General features: G+C 37.8%; 1 protein-coding gene across 2 annotated transcripts in view; it reads left to right on the top strand.

Moving 5' to 3' along the window:
• Positions 1 to 22,627, top strand: part of Esp (Epidermal stripes and patches) — a 90,657-nt gene that overhangs the window by 51,907 nt on the left and 16,123 nt on the right. The window contains exon 1 of one of the 2 annotated variants that reach the window (XM_065238825.1): positions 20,358 to 20,801. The exons of the other annotated variant lie outside the window; for it this stretch is intronic. The gene's annotated coding sequence lies outside the window, so the exon portion shown is untranslated. Of the gene's footprint in view, positions 1 to 20,357; positions 20,802 to 22,627 lie in introns of those variants that run through there. 2 annotated transcript variants of the gene reach the window in all.

Raw genomic sequence — 22,627 nt, 5'->3', positions numbered from 1 at the left:
TTTATAATTTATTTATTATAAAAATGTACGGAAATAAAGCATTCCTTCACTCTTTCGTGTGGTTCAGCAAACTCGATTAAGCTCAGAATTTTAGCACACGTAGCTTAAACTACAAGGAACAACATTGCTAAAGACAGCATCACGATTCAAGTTAGTGTTATGGAGATATTAATTATTTTACTCGTATATTACTACAAAATACAGGCAGATTATGCACTAAAAACTAAAAGTTCATATTTTGCACGAGCTAACATCCAGACTCGTGTCTTTAGGTGAGATAGTGTTTCAGCTGTTTTTGGCGTAACATTTTTTTTTTTGATTTAATGTTTATAAATGGGATTTGGATGAAGTATTCAATTACTAAATGCTCATATACATTCACAAGCGAATATCTCAATGAAATACAGTTATTTATGATGCAATCTTGAGCAAAGTGGTTACTAATTAATTGAACTAGATGTTTTGAAAATCTGAATCAAATCTAGAATAAGGAAACTTTTATCCGATGATCGATTGAGTGTAGGAGTGTAATTTTTTTAAGTACTTTATCCAAATTCCCAATAAAAAATTCAAAAAAGGGCCAGCTCATCTTAGAACCAAATGAGCTGAAACTTTCGGAAAATGGTTTTCTATCCTAAAGGTACAAATGGTTGGCCCATGGAAAATAAGAACTTTTATTTTTGTGGTCCAGTCTACTATCCAAACTAAGTTTTCAATTTTTAATCCAACTAAATAAAATATCAAAAGAACAGCACCAAACAGCATTGATTAAAATTGATTCTACTTGTACATAGCATTGTGTTGTGAAAAACTCCTACTCCTAAATAATATGACTGCCGGCTCTGACGCTGACTGAAAAATGTTTGAGTTTTTTAGTGTAAATCACTATCATGCAAGTATTAAAATGAAATCATAAAGTTATACGTTGGATAAATGTTTCTCATGTACTTTTGATTAATGCACAAAAGAATTTTGACAATATTTTTTAACGAAATCTCAGAACCAAAAATTGAAAAGAAAAAACAATATTGGTTTGAATCCAGTTCTCAATATCTTGCATTCAGAATAAATGCAAGATGCAAGGCATAGAAAAAATGTTAAAGTATCGAGATTGTTGTATTTGAAAACGAAAAACCAAGATCGTGGATATGTATGAAAAAAAAAAAAAAAATGTAAAATCTGTGTCTAAAGGGTTAGGTTACGATCAAAATTTTGTCAAACAAAAATTTACACCTATTTTTATTTGACCAAATTTTGATCATAGCACCCCTTAGACTCTAATTTTGCAATTTTTATTTAGAAAATCAAATAATTTATCTTTTTTATGTTTAATTAATATAAAATAGAGAAAAATATTCAGCTAAGCTTCCGGTTGCCCGAATCCGATTCTGCCATAAGATTATGTACAGCCACTTCGTCCACTTTGTGCTCCGCAGAATGCAGTGTTGGCAGGATTCTTATCCTTGGGCACCACCTGCACGTTTTTAGCGACATTTCACTCCATGGCCTTTTTTTTCGTATTGGCAGAATGCCAAATCTAGCCAAAACAGCACGGAAAAATCGTGTTGCTTCAGGGATGGCAGCAGATTTTTTTTGTGCAGACACTCGCTGCTTGTTCCTTTGTAAACAGCGAACTTCGACAGTGTCACATGCTTGGAAATGTCTGCCACCTTTCCCCTTCCGGTTACCGTATCAAACTCCTGCCCAGAAAGCTATTTGATGTTGGTTTCGTCATCTATTTCCACGCAATTGAACTTCGTCAGCATCGTCGTGTACAGCTTCCGGTTTATCGTCCCGATTTGGGACTACACTACCTTCTTATAAGTTCGGTTCTTTTTTAGCTCGTTGATTTAGTTTTTTAGTATGATGGCAAATGACGTACTAAGTTTGTATGAAGCAAATTAATTTGCATTCCAGGACCCCAACCGGCAAACAGTGTAATTATCATTATTTGTCCATCTTTCCAACATTTAGAATTTTAGAATTTTGCCTTAGGAATGGGATACTTTGTATTCAGCCTTCTTCTATCGTGGAAAATCAAGATAAAAATGTATGGTGAAATTCACTTTTAATTGATATATGTGATAATGTACTAAATGTATGAATTAGATTGTCGATTAGGGTTGATGCATATATTATGTCACGCTCTTTTAAGATTTTGAGACAAGCAATGCATTAGGTATATAGGAAAAACGTCACGATAGAGGGGGGGGGGGGGGTAAATTTCTCCTCGATTTAGCGTGACATAATTAATGCATAGGCCCTTATTGCATTCGCAGGAAATTATGTGATTTTCCGTTATTAAAAAATGCAAATTTAGAAGCACGGGAAAATTCAGAAATCTATCCAAAAGATTCTCTATGATGTGAAGCATTATTGACCAATGCACGGAATGAACTGCATGAACAAATTTAACGTTTGAGCGGTGCCGTGTTTACTAAAAATAAACACATGAATAATACTCGCGTAACATTTAAAAATGACCTAACAACTTATGTACACAAAACTGGTTAGACATTTTTCGCGAGAACCGAAGTGCGCCCATGCAAACCAACCACAGCAACGGGTAGAGCGAATTCTCCCCTTTTTGATAGTGATTTGGTTTGCGTGGGTGTTCTTCTGTTCGTGAGAAAAGGGCCTAACAAGTTGTTTATAAAAGTTGATAGGACCTTTTCTAAAGTTACGCGAGCATTACATTATGTGCTCGATCTCGCCAATATGAAGCGGCCCCGAGGCAGCTACGGTGCTGTTGTTTGTTCCCGATCGGTTAAATAAACGGATGGCTTAAGCGCCACCTCCGAAGAGGACCACCTGTCGTGTTTTACGATGCCCGACTAGATACTGATTAAATGAGCCAGTTCTAAAATTCATCAACAGTGTCGGGAACAAGACCAACAGACCCGAGAGACTCAAGAAAGGAGTGACCATACCCACCGAAATCCCAAGATCCTAACTAACGAGTCCGAAAAACTTCCAATACCGGAAACCAATCCGAACAGGGGTATCATCACAGAAAGCAATCCCTCTGACCCATCAATTCGAGCTTGATTTAGAAGACACAACCAATTCAACAACAAAAATACTAAACATGACGAACGGAACGTGAAACAACCTTCATACTCTCTCAATCAAAACTTACTAACACTGATTTTTTTTGTGATTGGAAATTCTACACCTATTCAGTTTTATTTTACCTACAAGGTTTTTTTTATTTACATAATTACATTGTCGAAGGCATGGATCATTCTCATTTGAGAATCGCTATATATCATTCAATTGAGTGTAATCTACAGATAAACGGAGCTCTGGTCGACATTCCGGCGAAAAAGCTAAGCCAACCCGACACCAACCTGACTTCTACCAAACCCCAACCCTATATTGACCGACATAAACCCAAAATTGACCCGACAACAACACAACATAGGGTCGACATCGACCTTAAATTAGCCTTACATTGATCCGACATCGGGTCGACTTGTTTGTGTTTGGGACCATTTTGCTGGATTTTTTCCATACTCCACTGACTGTCGTATATCAAATGATAGTGAGTGACTCAATTGACGGTGACAATGAGCTTCGAATGAGAAAAGGGCTCTTCAAATTATGGTCATGTGAGAATTCGTTTACACAGAATTGATTGAATGGTTGTATTGGTTCATCTTCAATCGAATGATATGAAAATTTACAGCACTGCGTTAGCGTTAGCGTTAGCGTTGTTATGATATAGTTCGTAGATTGGATACCAGCGACACTCACGTCTCTTCTGAAATCCTCAGTTAGACTACTTTCAGGAATAATGCTGGGGAGTAAACATTGGTTCCAATCTAAACAAGAGTAACAGAAGCGTGACTGTCGCTATTCCCGGCCACGCCCACCTTTACCATAACTAGGGATAGGGAAGGAAATGTTGATGTAGTACTTACTTAACGAGAGGCCACCGACTTAGCGACACCCTCATAAGTGCTTCGGAGTTGGAGGGTTGGATAGGGTATTCGGTTAGGATTCACCTCAAGTTGGCGATGCAACCAAAATGATGTATTGTTTAGTGATCGTGAATTTTAAGAGTCATGACGGAGAGCTTGGGATTAAACCTATGTTTTCTGCTCAGTAAGCAAAAACGATCCCTCCAGGGTCATCGAGCATCTCAGAGTTATAACGCTTCGCGACAATACAGGACTACGTTTTCGCTTGATATGCAAATAGTTTCCGAGGTTAATGTTCAATATCAAATATACAAATAATGGCGGCGATTTATTGTGCTGTGGAAGAGCTTGGTTTTCTGCTCAGTAAGCAAAATCGATCCCTCCAGGGTCATCGACCATCTCATAATCCACAGCGCTTCGCGTCAAAGTACGAATATATGGATGAACTATCTAATATTGAATAACTATTATTTACGATAATTACATGAAATAAATAAAATATAAACTACAAACAAAACGTGACTACTAAAATCTCAAAAAGATATTCTCACAAATATATTTCACGCAACCAGGGATCTCAAAACCATTAGACGCTATAATGATACTCTGCACATGTTAGACACAAGAAGAGGCCAAAAAGCAAGCGTCCGACTAACAAAACCCGCCAAATCCACTTGCAGTCACAATCAATGATTCTACGAATCGCGAGCACTCACGAATAATAAAACCGCTGACTCCGACACTCTGAAAGCGAAATTGACAGGCTCTATGCATCAAACACCCGCCCTCCAATCTCCTCTCGCATATAACAACACAAATCTCCATTACAACATCTATCGGATTCAAAACTCCGAAAATCACTAATCTATAGCAAGTGAGTGGAAGCAACCCTGCATGCAACCATTCTTCATGATACACTTTTTCTGTCTATCTTTCTATTAGGCCTGTTGACATGCGCTAGCTTCGAAACTTCTAACCAAACTGGGAAAATGCTCAGATCCAAAAAAAAAAACTTGAGAAAAACTTTCAAAGGTAATTACAAGTAAAATAAATATTGATTATTTAACGCAAAAACGAGCACGTAATATTAAATCTCTTGTATCGTATGCTTATGCTAATTAACTGTAACAAAAATAATATGCTTAAATAAAATAAAATATTAATAAAATTACATGCAAGATTTACTAGAAGATCATAACTCTATTGGTGAAAAGTTTCTAATAAGCCCTCCCAGTTCCACTGTATACAGAGCAAATCTGATACTATAATCAGAATTGCTCAGTCTGCATGAAGCAGCCGATTTCATCAAGGAAGTTCTATTAACATCCAAGAATTTATCGTTTGAGGCATACTGACGCATTAAGAAGGTGATATGTGTCACTATAGGAAATCATCATCGTTGCAAATATAAAGAAATTAAACATAACCCTTTGTTTCAGTACCGTCAACCAGTGCTGCAAAATCTCGACAGTACACGGTGATATTGACAATTCTGCTTTGGTCACTCATTTGAGCAAACAGTCATAGTCAAGGCAAACCATGTCAATTGTCAATGACAATGGTGTCAGTGACGAACATGTGCAGATTTGTTTATTAGCTAAATTTGTAACGAAATTAAATGACTTGAGCAAAACAATTACATGGATCCATTTCAGTGAACAAGTATCTACGTCCTGAGCTACTTGGATAACAATAATGTGACACAGAATGTACTAAATTACACTTTTTGTTACCAGGTGAATCTTTGTCATTGACGAAAAAATGAATGAGATTTTGACGAAGGTTTTTTTGAGGATCAAGTCTGTCAGTGACTATGTGACGAACAATTTTGTCAATATCGCGCGAAAGTCTGTCAATGACAATGACAAATCTCAGCACTGCCGTCAACCTCCATGTCCATGGGGAGGGATATGAAAATTTATGAAAATTTACAGCACTGGACCAGATATATTATGCCCCACAAAATCCCAGCGGCACCGACTGGGATTGAACACAGACCTTTTGGGGAGAGAGGCAATCACGAAAAATATGCGTTGTAAGCTATTGTTTACCCCATGCTAGGAGGGGGAGGGGGGTTTGTTGTTACGCAGTAAATTATATATTAGGGGTATTCTCTATGCGCATCGTAAACATGTACACTATCGTATAAATACCAGGGTACATTGAAGTGTAATGGAAGATTCCGCATTTACGAGGGTGACGTTTACGATGCACTTTGTAAATACACAGCAAAAAATAAATTTTAAATTACATCCAAGAATGATGTCGAAAATCTCATGTAATTTTTATGGCCACAAAAAAAAACAAATGCAGAAGAGCAACCGGTGGAAACTAACGATTTTAAATTGGCTCACTACTTGACTAGCCTATTGATCCCAAGCAAATCGATTAACGTACCCCATTCTAATCGAAATTCTAGTACTTCACTATGTTTGTTTTGATTCGCTATGAAAAATTGACAGATAAAATGAGGGGTTCGTGGATTTTTCTATGTTTCGAAGGGTGCATCGATTAGCTTGCGACCGAAGAGAGTACCAGAGCTGAGCCAAAAAGTTGAGCACGTTTCTTCGGGACCTTCTAGTCTTAGAGTTACCTCTATGGTAAAAGCGTAATGTCAGTTGATGCACTGTATTAATGATAATTTTGTCCTTTTTGTCAAGTAATATCAACAATCAATACGAAACTAACGATTTTAAATTGGCTCACCACTTTAGTAGCCTATTGGTCCCAAGCAAACGATTAACGTACCCTATTCTAGTTGAAATTCTATTACTACACTATGTTTGTTTTGATTCGCTATGAAAGTTTGACAGATAACATCAGGGGTGTGTGGATTCATGCAGAACATGCAGGGGTGAGTGAAATAGCTTGGGACTGCTTGGGACCGTTGTTCTGGTACTGAGTGAGCCAAAAATAATAATGATTTTCGTCGGGACCCAGTAGTCTTAGAGTTACCTCTATGGTAATATTACACCATATTTTTGACACGATTGAAGCATAGAGGTAACTCTAAGACAAGTAGGTCCCGAAGAAACGTGCTCAACTTTTTGGCTCACCTCTGGTACTATCTTCGGTCCCAAGCTTGTCGAATCACCCCTCGAAACATAGGTAAAACCAATAACCCCTCATTTTATCTGTCAAACTTTCATAGCGAATCAAAACAAACATTGCGTAGTACTAGAATCTCGACTAGAATAGGGTACGTTAATCGTTTGCTTGGGACCAATAGGCTACTAAAGTGGTGAGCCAATTTAAAATCGTTAGTTTCGTATTGATTGTTGATTGAAGTGCATCCACTTTGATGTGATATCAAAATTATTTTTTTGATGTGTATCCCTATTATTATTTTGCATTCGAATGTTATGTGGCGTTCACTAATGGCGGTAAGCTCCAATTCGAATTAACTTTTAATTCCGTCCCTGTTTGGATGATCTGCAAATTGTTTGCTTAGAATTGTGTTGATTAAATCTTATGTCGATAACAAAGCAGCCAAGGACCGGTTGGAGCTTACCACTATAATATTGTATAATTGTGCTTGCATACGACTGCGATTCCTGGTCCAGTCAAGTCCCTCGGTATGGCTGGACAGGGAATTGAACCTGCCACCTCCGACATGGTATGCCTCGGTAATAAGTCAATAATGACTAGACTATCAGGAGATTTCTGTTTTGTAATGTTAGAAAATCCGGAATCATGTTATTTGGTATACGTTTTGTAGTAATTTATTTTTTTGCTTTATTGATACCTTCTGACATTCTGGTCTTCATGATACATAGTTATGGATGGTTACCTGCAGTCAGTGGTCGGTGATTTTTGTGGGCTATATACAAATATACGTTCTTATTATGGTTTGTTCCAATTATGGCTTTTGGAATTCCCAAATACCATAATTGTTACATGCTATAATATGAACGTATAGCTATCTACCCTATATGTTAGTCTGACGAATAGAGGCATACAAACAACACCGTGATGGTAAAAAAAAAGTGATTATCGAAACAACGGCCAGTTCGATCACTGACCATTATTGCAGAACAGTCCCATACACATATAGATTATCGATTGTTATTTTGTTTTTTATTGTTTGAATAATAAATTTCCGTTTAACTTATTGCTATGCATTTATATGAGAAAGTTTTTTTCCGAGCAGAAAAAAAGTTACATCATTTAAGCAAATCAGTTGTATCCTGAAATTTTATACATTAAAGCTGCTCCTATTTTTTCTCCCAATATATTTAAGCATGCTCGTTTATACACTTCCCAGTTAAAAACTTGTTCACCTTTTTTTTCAAATAGGACTGATATGCGCTTATGGGCAGTAAAGTTCGCGGAAACTTAATCTGGCACTTTTTTTTATATCAATGTGATGCGGAAAGAGTGGTGGTTGATCGTCTGTCCACGGTGTGCAGTTTCGCACCTCGATGCTATGAAATAACGATGTAGGTAGGTATGTATGAATATCTTCGCACAGCTGCTTTGTATGACTAAGCAAGTGCGAATTCGGTGAAGAAAGGAACAGCAAAATAATACGATGGAAAAATTTCATGTGCCCCCAAAAACGATCCCTGCTACTAATGTTGTTTTGATGGATAGAGAACTGGAAAATAATTTTTATTATTGTTGAAATAACGTAGCTATCATTGGATCGGGTTGTTCCGCTTTTGTAGGTGTTTGATACAGAGAGGTACCGTTGTTGCGGATGGAGTTTTAGGCAGTATTCGTTTTTTGGATTTGTTGATACCTAATTTTTGGTAATAAGGATACCTTTTATGATCAGTTTTCTTACTACCAAAGAGCAGGCAGCTAGGAATTGGGAAAAAGTAATACAGCTTGTTTTCAAGCGTATCCGAGTTGGGGTCTGTTTTCGATGGTTTAACTTTAACAGAATCTGGGAAGTCCATATTTTGGAGATTTGATTATGTGATATTTTGTGGCAACATCAGCAGCTGTTGAATCAAGGACATATGCTGCCAATTTAATTTGTTTTGTAAACTAAATGGTAAATATTGTTCAGGTTGGTTCAGCGGTGTTCCAAGCGTTTCACGTTCTGCATTGAAAATAGTTTCAAATATTTTATAGCACTCTTGATGCTATGCTATTCTAAACATTTGAATGTGTTCATCGAACTGAATCCTGCCTGTTAAGTCTGTTAAGTTTCAAGAGGAAGAGGAGACAACTGGCTTTTTTGTCTGTGACGTGTTCTTCTTCTCTCGCGGAAACAACCATGCGTGTCGACTGTCAATATACAAGAAAATAGATCCCCTGTTGTAAAAATTCTAGCGTTTCTATACGTTCGCCCGACCAATCAGGCGCTGGTTCGCGTTTGACAGAAAATTGGTTCATAAAAGTCCCCCTATTGTATCCTCTTCCTCTTAGGTTAAGTCGGACTGGAGTTAAGATTACCAAAAGTTGTACGGCGCCTTAGGGTAACGTAACAATTAAAATCCTCGCGCCACGTCTCATCCCGAACAGGAACGAATATCTCGATACCTTAACTTGGTAAGGATGAGCCTTACATAAGAGGTAAAATACTAAAAAAATGTTCCCACAATATCATTCCAATACCAAATTTTGCAAATGCAATACCTTTGATCTGATACCAATTGGAGGCGAACCAGCCTAAGGCTGAAAGCCTCCTAAATAAAGCTAAATAATAATAATAATCTGATACCAAAATTTGGAGATTTTTTTCCTTGGTTTGTTTTCCGTCGATCTTGTTTTCCGTACTGAGTACCAATGCTACCGGCACCAGGAAGGCAGCTCCCACACCTGGACCCTACACAGCTAAAAAAAAGTAGTGTAAATTTCCGTTACTATGATGCACATAAATGGAGCGTCATGTATCATACAAATTTAGATTATAGATCGTGTAAATTTATGAGACATGTCATGCAATATCCCATAAATTGTATGCAACTGTCCACTTTTGTTTGCAACATTTCTTGCAAGTTGCTAATTTACGTGAAAAGGAAGTTTACATGTATGAATGTTTGCATGCATGGATGTTTACATCGCCAGTAAAATTCAGAATTTTTTGGTGTGTACCTATCGACCCATCAACTCATGGACCAGATACCAACGGCTTTACTTCCCTTCCGAAGGTAGGCGTGATTAGAGATTTTATGCCTCAGAAAATCCCGGCAGCGCCGACTGGGATTGAACACAGACCTTTTGGGGTGAGAGGCAACCACGCTTACCTTTACACCACCGGCACCACTCAAAATTTGGTGTTGAGCAGCATAACATAAGAGGTAGAATACCAAAGAATAATACCAAAAAAATACATGCAAAATACTTTGTAAATTACATTGGATATTTGGATACCAAAAGAATGCCTGTGTTTTATCATAATTTGGTATTGGAATAGTATTGCGGGAAATTTTTTTGGTATAAGTTTTTGGTTTTTTTACAATACATCTCTTAAAACTAAACCCGCATAAACAATAACCATAAGATGCGCCTAACCACTAATTCGAGATATCATCCCAACTTTATGTGGTATGGTCACACCATCTAAGATATCGTCAGTATATGGTACCCGTTTATTAGGGAAGTCAAAAGGTACAACACAATAAACATTTTATCTTCCGCTATCCAATAAGCCTCCTCCACCAGAACGGGAGCCGCTTCCAGTGGTTTTATTGTATGGCAGATTCGCCAAACGGGGCTCAGAGCACTTCTATTACAGCAATGGACGCAAAACGTGGTCAGCGCTCACACTTTCATCACGAAACGGTTGCTTTCCAAAGTCGAGGACGCATCGACTGAAAGAACTGCTGATTAAGAACAATGAGGAGGGCCACACTATGGCTGCTACCGAGTAAACAGACGATCGCGTGGCACACATTGAGAGTGGTCTGCTTCTGTCGACAGCGGAGTGAACACTGGATTAATTTAAAATCCACTTTTTTTCCCCAATTTTAACTTCTATGAATAGAAGTGGATAGTATTTAAATATTCTTATTTTATGATTTCATACTATAAACTTCAAATATATGCGGTAATTAGCCAGAAAACAGAAACAATCAAAAAACTGTGTCGCCCTTGCCGCTGTGTCTCGTTTTCTGTAGTGTGCGAAAATGTAGCATAGCTGAAAGAAAAACAAACAACCTCTTAGTCTGTTTTCACAGGTTTAAACAGTATTTGTTTGTTTATAATATTTAACCATTTCCCCTCAGAAAAAGCAATATTACCTCGGCTGGGATTGAGTCTAGACACACTGGGGAGAGAAAACACTCACGCTTGCCAGTCAACCACGGGCGCCGTCTACGTTGACGGTGATAATTTATGATTATTGAGATGATGCGTTTCGGATCCCCGAACAACCATACGAAACCTTCATTATTAATATTTTTTGTTGTTTACATAATTCCAATGGTAAATGAAAACTACATTTTGCCATGATTGTTTTTTTTTCAATTATCACTTTGGTCTCTTTTATAATCCATGAAAATGAATGTTTTTTTTGCCATGGGAACTGGTTTTTTTCTCGATATTATTGCATAGCATATGCTGAATGCATAAAAATATGCATCAGTTCTGTGATTTATGAGGGATTTTGTGAACCCTTAAATATTGTATCCACATTTTCCCTGATTTTATTTTACAATTACTGGTAACTGAAAAAAAAATAAAAGTAACCCTCAAACATAATTCAGATTTGGAAAGTTTACCGCTTATATGAAATCCACATTCTTCTGCGGCGGTATACCCGCATGATACTCGTAAAACTGTACCATCTGAAGTTAATCGTTCTATGTTCATTTTATTAGCATCGCATAATGTGATTTTTTAATAAAAAAGCATAATAACTAGAGGTTGGAGGTGGCATGAGATGATAAACCTATGAGTGCAAAATGGGAAAAACTTAAAACGCTCTCAATTAACAACTGTTGAAGAGCTCATGTTAGAGCTTTATGTTAAAGGTCGCCGATGCTACTAGAGACCGAAACGTTTTTGACAGCGGGAAGGGTAAATTAGATCTGGATTAATTTTGGGAAGTGATGCTGTCTTTTAAAGCATGATACGGCCCTATTAATTCAGTAATGTAAAGGAGCCAGGGCAGAACCCATGATATTCGGATCAGTAAGCAAATATGGTCACCACTAGGCCACGAAGACCCTTACAACACTGCAAACCACGGAGACCGACTAAGTTTTCCGAGATGTTTTCAAAACCCGGAGCAAGCATACACACTGAAAGTACTTTACCGTGATCGATAATTAAATAACAGCTAAACGCACGGTGGGCATGTCGGTAAAATGCACTCTTATTTAATGCTCAATCATATGGCGTGATTTTTTCTCCAAATCATCAAGCGAGACATTTTCCTGGAAAAGTGCAAACAGACCTTACACAAATGTTACACTATACCCAACTTGCCACTCTGACAATTGGTCAAAACGGAAGTACTAACGGACGGTTGAATATACTTGATCCATAAGAAGGGGGTAGTTCCAACAATCAATACGAAACTATCGATTTTAAATTGATTCATTACTTGACTAGCCTATTGGTCCCAAGCAATTAGATTAACGTACCCCATGCTAGACGAAATTCTAGTACTGCACTATGTTTGTTTTGATTCGATTTCTAGATAAACATTTCACAAGGTCCTATCTGCATTGATCGATTATCTTCTTCGACTTTCTCTTCCGTTAATAACTCAGCTGCAAAACCTTTCCCTATTGTATTTGACGTTTTGGATGCTAGATCAGAATCTCCTTTATCAAACTATGTTGTAAAATTTGCGCAAAATCTGTTTGCATAGCAGTGGTATATGAAAAGAGAAAGTCGATGAAGAGAATCGATCAAAGCAGATAGGACTCAATTCATTAAATGATCAAACACCATCATGGAACTACCATAGAGGTAACTCTAAGACCAGTAGGTCCCGTAGAAACGTGCTCAACTTTTTGGTTCAGCTCTGGTACTCTCTTCGATCTCAAGCTAATCGATGTACCCCTCGAAACATAGGAAAATCCACGAGCCCCTCATTGTATCTGTCAAACTTTCATAGCGAATCAAAACAAACATAGTGTAGTACTAGAATTTCGACTAGAATGGGCTACGTTAATCAATTTGCTTGGAACCAATAGGTTAGTCAAGTAGTGAGTCAATTTAAAATCTTTAGTTTCCACCGGTTGCTTGTACCATGTATACCATATCCCAGGTTCCTTTCAGAACAATGTAAGACCTTTATGATTCTTGATACTCCTTGTGACTAGAGCATGTTTTTTTATTATCGGGCAGGTTTGGGCTGAAGAGTTTCAGAATTTTATGGAATTTTGCCCATAGCTAGAGTTTATGATGGCATGAATTAAAAAAAAAGTTTATGTATTTTCCCGGACATAACGTATTCTGAAAATTCATAGCTTATAAACCAAGCATCGTAGAAAGAACGTTGTGCAGAGGAAACTACTAAGGCAATTATCTCAGTAACCCAAAAAAATACAATTAGAAAAAAAAATCGATGAAAATTTTCACGGTGGAGGCAAATCAGGGATTGAATTTATTTTAATGATTTTTTTTCATGCTTCAATATTTATTCTCTTTCACTGGTGCAAATTTATATTACTGGTTTTGAAATAAAAAAAAAACTAAGAGGAAGAGGAGACCATAGGGGGGCTTTTTCGAACCAAGAAATGCGACAATTTTTACAACAGGGAATCTATTTTCTTGTGTTTTGATAGTCGACAGCGTCACCCATAATGCAATAATTTTTGCACGGTCTTTTCTGCGAGAGAAGAAGAACACGTCACATACAAAAAGAAGCCAATTGTCTCCTTTTCTTTTAAGCAAAAAACTTACGCCAACTGAGCCAAATATCGTAGAAAAAACCGTTTTAGTGAAACGATAAGGGGCTGTTCATAAACTACGTAGACAGTTTTTGTTTTTGGGATTCTTGACCACCCTCCTTCCCCTGCGTAGACAATTGCCCTTAAAAAATAAAAAAATAAATGTATGGGTCGTGGATAACTGACAACCCTCCCCCCCCCCAAACTGTCTACGTAGCCCCTAAGGAATCCATAAAAAAACTGAAAAAAATGTCAGTGAAAATTTTCATGGTGGAGGGAAATTGCATAGATCAACAGGGAAAACATCTTTTCGAGTGGTGATTTTTTTCAATAACTTTTCTATTACTAGAAAAGTTTTTATCTTTCATTGGTGAAAAATTCAGAGTGATAGGTATCTTCTACCCTTTTTTAGTAGTTACGGTAAAATTAATGGCCGGTTAGGCGCCATTCTGAGAAAACGATAACTTTCATAGTTTTCCTATGACTGATCGTTAGTTTTTCGGTCATATCTCATAAACGGTATGAGATAGCATACTGAATTTTTTACCAGAAGTTTTCAAAATTGGGTTTCTTTCGATTTTGTTTAACCATAAAAATTTTCACCGAAAACATTTCTCAGATTATATTTGTTTATTAATTTTTGAGATAATTTCATTATCATTTTATCACACAACGTTCTTTCTACGATCAGTTATGAATTTTCAAAGAACGTGATGACAAAAAAAAATAGAATGGGAAAATTAACCACCCCGAAATTTTTTTTTTTAATTTTTTTCGAACATAAAGGGTGGTATGGTAACAAATTCGTCAATCATGTGTCATATGTAGCTAAAAACCATTTACGCCAGTGTAAGAATTGAACTTACTAAATTTTCCGATAAGACAGAAAAATGCATATCATTGCAATTGCACTCACCTCTACCATAGCCTTGCCAAACAGAATTATTCATTTACCTTTCCTACACCCAGAGCAGGGAACCCGAATGCGTGTATCATGCTACATCTTTCAATACGCTAATAGCCTAGCAAGCACATTGACACCAATGAAACATATATAGAATTGTCACACCGATATAGGCATCTCACTTTGCTTACAATAATTAAATGTAAATCACACCATATCAGTGCAACAATTTGTAAAATGTATTATGACAATAATTCCGTATATAAACCCAAGCAGTTCATTAATAAATACAGATAGTTTCGATCAAAAAATCACTTTGGATTGTGATCCTCTCCTGCCCAACTTGGGATACACAGGTTTGGACACCTGTAAAAGGAAAAGAAATTCCCCAAGGTTCTGCGATCCTTTTCTGCCCTCTGGGATAAACAAATGAGGACACCGCATCCATTCCTTGATTATGCCGCGAGCCTGCGGCATTATACGTGATTAAGAGCACACTGACTATGTTATGGGGCCTCCCTTAGCTCAGTCGGTAAAGGCGCAGCTACAAAGCAAGGCCGTGCTGGAGGTGGCAGGGTTCGATTCCCGGGCCGGTCTAGGAATTTTTCAGGTTGGAAAATGTCTCGACTTCCCTGGGCATAGAAGTATTTGCCACACAATTATACTAATGCAAAAATGGTACAGGCATCGAAAGCTCTCAATTAATAACTGTGAAAGTGCATCTAGAACACTAAGTTGAGAGCACGCAATAAGCTAATATGCGATATGCAATAAGCTTGAAATGCGAAGAAGAAGAAGAAGAAGAAGACTATGTTATTGTATAAATGATCAAACTTGTTTTTCTTTTTGAAGTTCAGTGACTTCAAAATACAGGAAAAATTTTCAAATGCGAACTGTCGAGCTTTACGTTTCACACCTTCCTTCAGATTTTGTACCACTAAGTATTGCATCAATCTTATTTGATGTTGAACGTCAATTTCCTTTGAACTGTTTCTCATTTCCATCTGTTTTCTAAGCTTTCATGCGTTTCCGTTTTACGATTGCCCAATATTTTTCAATTGGGTGAAGCGCCGGCGAGTTTGGAGGGTTTTTGTCATTGGGTACGACCTACACGTTGTTGGTGGTATACCGTTCCTGAGCCATTTTCCCATAGTGACAGGAAGCGAGGTCTGGCTAAAACAGCACGGAACAACTGTGCTTCTTCAAAAAAGGCAACAACCGTTTTTGCAAACATTTCTTTTCATAAATATCTTGGTTGACAATGCCAGTTGTCACGAAAATTTCGAATTTCAGCCCACAGGTGCAAATCGCCTGCCAAACCAAGTATTTTTTCGGGAATTTTGACAACTGTTTCTGCTTATCTTGAACCTTTCCTTTTGCAGTAGCCGAGCAAACTCTTGTCCTGGGAGCTGCTTGAGATCCGCTTTGACGTATATTTCATCGTTCATTATAACGCAATAAATTTCTGACGCAGTCAATCTGCATGGGAATAATTTAACTTCGCGAAACGCTTATGCGCGAGCAAAATTTTGATACGCTGTTGCGCTCTTGCTTCGATGCCATTTTGACAACAGAATGGAAAATGTCAAAAACAAAATAGAGGCAACATTCTGTATGCACAGGCTTACAAAATGAGGGGTGTTTAAGTTGTTATAAATGCACGATTAAAAAAAAATCACCAAATTTGTGCCACAAATTGTTGACCGTTCCACCAACAATCAATACGAAACTAACGATTTTAAATTGGCTCACCACTTTAGTAGCCTATTGGTCCCAAGCAAACGATTAACGTACCCTATTCTAGTTGAAATTCTATTACTACACTATGTTTGTTTTGATTCGCTATGAAAGTTTGACAGATAACATCAGGGGTGTGTGGATTCATGCAGAACATGCAGGGGTGAGTGAAATAGCTTGGGACTGCTTGGGACCGTTGTTCTGGTACTGAGTGAGCCAAAAATAATAATGATTTTCTTCGGGACCTACTAGTCTTAGAGTTACCTCTATGGTTCCACCCTTTATATCCATAAACTCTACATGTGATCAAACTTTCATAACATTCTGATACCCATCGGCCGATTTAAAAAATCCTCTTTAGCAATCTACGGCATTTTACATTGTCATGCGATTTAATGAAATGTAATGGGTTTTTGGCTGGCGAGAAGCGTAGGCGTGTGGCTAAGATATTAGAAAAATAAACAAAATCATTTATCACCACCTTCCCCTATGTATCGGAGCAGCCCGAACTGCTATCCTAAAGTTTGGTGAGGAGGTTACCGGCATCGATTCGACACACCGCAAAATAACCTAAGCCCAAAACGTGTAGATCGAAAGCAGTGCCTCTGTTATAGTACGTTCAGACTACAGAGTTATAACAACAATCAATACGAAACTAACGATTTTAATTGGCTCACCACTTTAGTAGCCTATTGGTCCTAAGCAAACGATTAACGTACCCTATTCTAGTCGAAATTCTAGTACTACGCAATGTTTGTTTTGATTCGCTATGAAAGTTTGACAGATAAAATGAGGGGTTATTGGTTTTTCCTATGTTTCGAGGGGTGAATCGATTAGCTTGGGACCGAAGAGAGAACCAGAGCTGAGCCAAAAAGTTGAGCACGTTATTTCGGGACCTTCTAGTCTAAGAGTTACCTCTATGGTTATATAGCGCTATCTTAATGGTGGTTTCTGTGTTGCAATTATTTGACAACCGTTATAACATGTTATAACTGCTCAGTCTGGCCAGCGTTTTAAAGTTTTGGCTAAAAACTGGGAACGTTCTAAGGCGAGAAACGGTCTTAAGACGTTCAAGATGCAGAAGAATTCGAAACGGTGCCAAAAACAGACTGCATTCGTCAAAACGAAGACTCATGAGTTACACTTCCGATCAGTGCTGATAAAAATTGTTTCTTCTACACTCAAATAAGCTAAAAATCAAGGCAACCTTGCGAAAAACCAACTATCTGCATGAATTTGAATTTTGACATGATAACATGCTCTTCATCAAGGAAACTGCTGAGTTTCGAAGTCAACATTTCAGTGCCAACATTTCAAAGGGGCGTAATTGCATTTGTAAACAATAGTTTAAGTCGTAGATTTCTCGCGAATGAAAGCTCACTCATAAAAATGAATGATACCAGCAGGTAGAGAAATGTTTCCTGTACCAGCTAGCAGTGGTAATTTGGAAGGGTTGGCTTTAATTTGCGAGAAATCGACGGCTAAAGCCATTGTTTACAAAAGCAATTACGCCCCTTTGAAATGTTGGCACTGATTTGTTTTTGTTCATTCAAAGATGCGTATTCATTATCGCCTGTTCTGTTGTCATATCAATATTCATAATCATTTTGGTGGGGATGATTTTGAGTATCAAATGCGAATTGATTATTTTCGTTTTACATATTACAAAATATATATTACAAAATATACCGTTGTGGAACGTGTTATGATGCTTTTTTCATTCAGATCGATGAAAGATTATTGCCTTTTGCAGAATTGATGATAATATCAAGGTTTTAGACTCTGCAATCTATAATATTCAAAATAATCATTTATGGCAAAATGAATTTGATTTTTTTGCTTTTGAGGATCGTTTCCGATTTTGACAATTTTGGGTTGGAAACTCGAGCGTTGATGAATTGACCAATGCACAGAATGAACTGTATGAACAAATTTGAACATGAACAAAACACGGTGCCGTGTTTACTAAAAATGAACACATGAATAATACTCGGGTAACATTTAAAAATGGCCTATCAACTTATGTACACAAAACTTGTTAGACATTTTTGGCGCAAACCGAAGTACGCCCATGCAAACCAACAACACATCGGGTAGGGTGAATTCTCCCCTTTCTGATAGTAGTTTGGTTTGCGTGGGTGTTCTTCGGCTCGTGAGAAAAGGGCCTAGCAAATTGTTTATAAAAGTTGACAGGACCTTTGCTAAAGTTACGCAAGCATTACATCATGTGTTCATTATTAGTATACACGGCACCGCTCAAAAGTCAATTTTTTTCGTGAGTTCATTCCGCGCATTGGTCAATATCAACAAACGCGTATTCGTCGATGGATAATGAACTCATGTGTTCATTTCCCTCGTACGATGACAGCGAAGGTTTTCAAAACAATCGAAATTCATCTACACTGGGTAGAAGCGATAGTCAGTGCATGGAGGGTAAATGATGTAAACATACACTGCTCCCGATTATAAGTTTGGGGTCACCCTTTAAAAAACATGTACATATGTTTTGCTCATATCTCTGCCATTCTACGACCGGTTTTCAATCTTTATAGGTCATTTGAACGGTATTGACTGAAACTTACCCCGCACTGTTTTAAATACGTCTATCTTCGTATTTTTTTGTAATAACCAGCAATTTTTTTTTAACCCTGCTACCGCATATTTTTTTATCAAAACGGTCTAGGAAAGGATTCTGCGTGGGATAGATAACCATATTAGGGGCTGTTCATTAACTACGTAGACCGTTTTTTGTGAATTCCTCCCCATGTGTATGAACACGCAATTTTTTAAATTTGTATGGTTCGTGGATAATTGGAAAAACCCTCCCCCATAAACTGTCTACGTAGTTGATGAACAGCCCCGTAGAACTCTATTCTTAAAATAATCATAATAATTACTGTCACATTTCAAGAGAATTAAACTTGTTTAAAGACTGTTCGAATGGTTGAATATTATGCATTGCAAGATGATTTTTTTTTTTTATTAGTTACACGGTTCTACATTAAATCTTTTTGGTGTCTTCGGCGCACTTATTCCTTATGAGCTAAAGAATAAGTGCCCCGACCCCAAGACACCAAAAAGATTTGAAGTAAAATCGTAGTTTTATAAGCGCAACTAATAGAGTAAATGTTACGCGCAATGTGCAAGTTGTGCGCATACGCTTCGAGTAAATTATTCCGTGGCTCATAAATCAGTAAATCACGCTCTAAGGGAGGGAGGGGGGGTGTATGCAAATGTGTAGCTAGCAATACATTAGGTATAGGACGAACATGACGAAATGGGGGGGCATGGGAGCGTTGATTTCCCTAAATTTCACGTGACGTACTTAATACATGCTCCTTAAAACGAATCAAACCATTTCATTAATCGTCATAATACCTCCGTCCTCCGACGTGAATGCAATGAATAATTAACAATAAACTGCCTATTCTTGCTTAGGGGTGATTTTTAGTGTCCATTCTATAAAAGATAAAACCCACCTTGAATGGAATATTTCCACTGGGGACAATTTCCTCAACGGATTGAAAATCCCCGAGATTATATTTTAAATTTACAGCACCAAACGCAACACAGCATGTACCAACTCTAACATTCTTGATGAGCCCATCAAATTGAAACGTGATCAGTGGGAATTCTGTGATTCCAAGAAAACACGTGTGGAAGCAACGTTTAAACCGATGAAGCGGGTGACTTTCCGCGTTTGAACCATAAAAAATAACTTGTTCGGAAGCACAGACAGTGCGTATCAATGGAAAGCCCCATAATCTACACAACGGATGAGATCGACTCAAAATTGAGTGGTTTTTCACTCAAATTCACAAAACGTTGGTAGACTGTGTAAAATTTTCCTCACCTTTCCGTAAAAATCTGTTGGAATATGATGAATATGAGAATAATCGACAAAAATTTTACCAAGTAACTTATACGTTATTGCGATGTTTAGTGCACGAAACTCAAATTTGGGTTGGTTTAATCGGCCGTGTGATCAAGTGTATCGGCCACTGATCAAAAGCCAATCTATGACTGTGAGGAGATGGATTTAAATGTGCAGTAGCCCTCCTAATCATATTTATACATCAGCGGGTTACAGGGAGATTTGGTTTGCACTGTTTAGCATACCGGCAGCAACAGGGGGTGTTAGAAATCAACCGTGCCGTCGTCGTCGCTGTCTGTGGCGTCGATGTCTATGATGCTGGTATTGTTGGTGATGCGAGCGCGGGAGTTTGTTATGATATCAACCGGGAAAAAATTACTCTGCATGCGCAGTCATAGTTCGATCGCCGTTGAGTCAAGTTGTAGGTAGCCCAGCTCAGTAGCAGAGTGGGGGACTATTCAAGTGACGGGTTTGATCAAGCAGCAAAAAATAGTGACCTTGTGCTTTGATTGTCCAAAAAGGATACGCGGAAGCGGACTGTGTCGTGATTAGTTGGCTGTTGAAAGGTGATTGAACATATTTTCAGCTTTGTTTTGCCTTTCTCTTTTTTTTAATTAAATATTTTGCTTTAGCGATTGAATCAAAAAACGTTTTTTTGTTTTGTTTTATTATAGTTCCGTAACAATTCTAGAATAGTTTAGTTCTACAATTCGCGTAATAGTTTATTAATAGTATTTTCTTTCAAAGTGTTTTATGTTGCTTCATACGTGAAGTTTACGATTTTCAGAGTTGGTTGGACATGCTATCTAACATGAAGCTTAAGTATAATAATGCTAGAGAAAGGTCTGAAGGGGGTAGGTTGATAGTTCCGCTAGAGTACACAGAAAAAAAGTTGTTGTATATTACACCCAAACAGCTGCACAGAGGTCATTCCGCTGTTGGTGTAATATTACGTTGCACGATGTATACCGATTTTGCGAACAAAATTACATCTGTTGATGTAGTATTGTATCTGATTTCTGCTATTACATCATTATTTCATACATCAGCTTGAATTGCGTTGATCGATTTTACATTTTTTTTTTGCTGTGTACGACAGTATGCAAATTGTATTGAAGTTGAAAATAAGCGAAGGGCCATTAAATTCGCCGTACTAGTCAAACGCACACTTCTTTACCTAACGCATACATTAATGGATGAGGAAATCTACAGGCAAAAACGTGCGCATTTGACTTGCTCATATACTGTCTGCGGCTGTGCAATAGTTCTGTGGAATAGTTCTACACGGTTAGAAAAAGTACCCAATGGCCAGTTCACTTTTACCTACTTTTGACTAGTCTCCTTTCCTCCTTCTAATGTTGTCAAAAACGGAGGAGCAAAACCACCCAACAAGGGTAGTAAAGTGTGGGAACCCAACGTTGAGTACAGTCATATTTACCTACCTTTGGGTACAACTAACTTACTTTTGGGTAGAAAGCAAGTAGAAAATTCCATACGAATTGCACATAAGTAAATGAAAACTACTTTGACCCGCTTTACCTACTTTTGGGTTCCTGCACTAGTGCCGAGATGAGTGAAAAGAACTTACTTTTGGGTACTTTTTTCTTACCGTGTAGCGACGTTTAATCACTACCTAAAGCCCCACGTTGCCGAAAACATTTCCAGTTGATAGTGTGTTATAATGCAATTCTTCTTTATGCAGCTATTGTGTTGCTCTTCTCGTCATGACTAACGTAGTCATCGCAGAGAGAAAGCATTAGGGTGGCTGTTGCGTGCTGTACCATCATCAGCATTGTTGACAGCTACTCCCGCCTTGACTCACACAACACGAGAAAAGGGCCTAGCATTGTTAATCGATTCTCTTCATCGAATTTCTCTTTCGCGAATAATCCGACTGCAAATGAATTTCCCATTCAGTGTGTTGATTCAGGCGCAAGCTAACATCATCTTCTGTCGAACTGTGCTGAGAGGTTAGCGAGAAGTTCTTTTATGTTACCGTGGTAAACCAAAGAGATGCTGATGATGGTACAGCACGCAACAACCACCCTACTGCTTTCTCTCTCTTCTCTCTTTATGTTACTTCATACGTGAAGTTTACAATTTTCAGAGTTGCTTGAAAAGGCTATCTAATAGTACGTTCAGACTACAGAGTTATAACATGTTATAGCGCTATCTTGATGGTGGTTTCTGTGTTGCAATTATTTGACAACCGTTATAACATGTTATAACTCTCCAGTCTGGACAGCGTTTAAAACGCTGTCCAGACTGGAGAGTTATAACATGTTATAACGGTTGTCAACTAATTGCAGCACAGAAACCACCATCAAGATAGCGCTATAACATGTTATAGCTCAGTAGTCTGAACGTACTATAACATGAAGCTTTTGTGTGA

This window comes from Ochlerotatus camptorhynchus, unplaced genomic scaffold (assembly GCF_037179485.1).
Source record: "Ochlerotatus camptorhynchus isolate MF236.1 unplaced genomic scaffold, CSIRO-AGI_Acam_v1.1 ptg000005l, whole genome shotgun sequence".
NCBI lineage: Eukaryota > Metazoa > Arthropoda > Insecta > Diptera > Culicidae > Ochlerotatus > Ochlerotatus camptorhynchus.
This window is presented reverse-complemented; position numbering and strand designations above follow the sequence as displayed.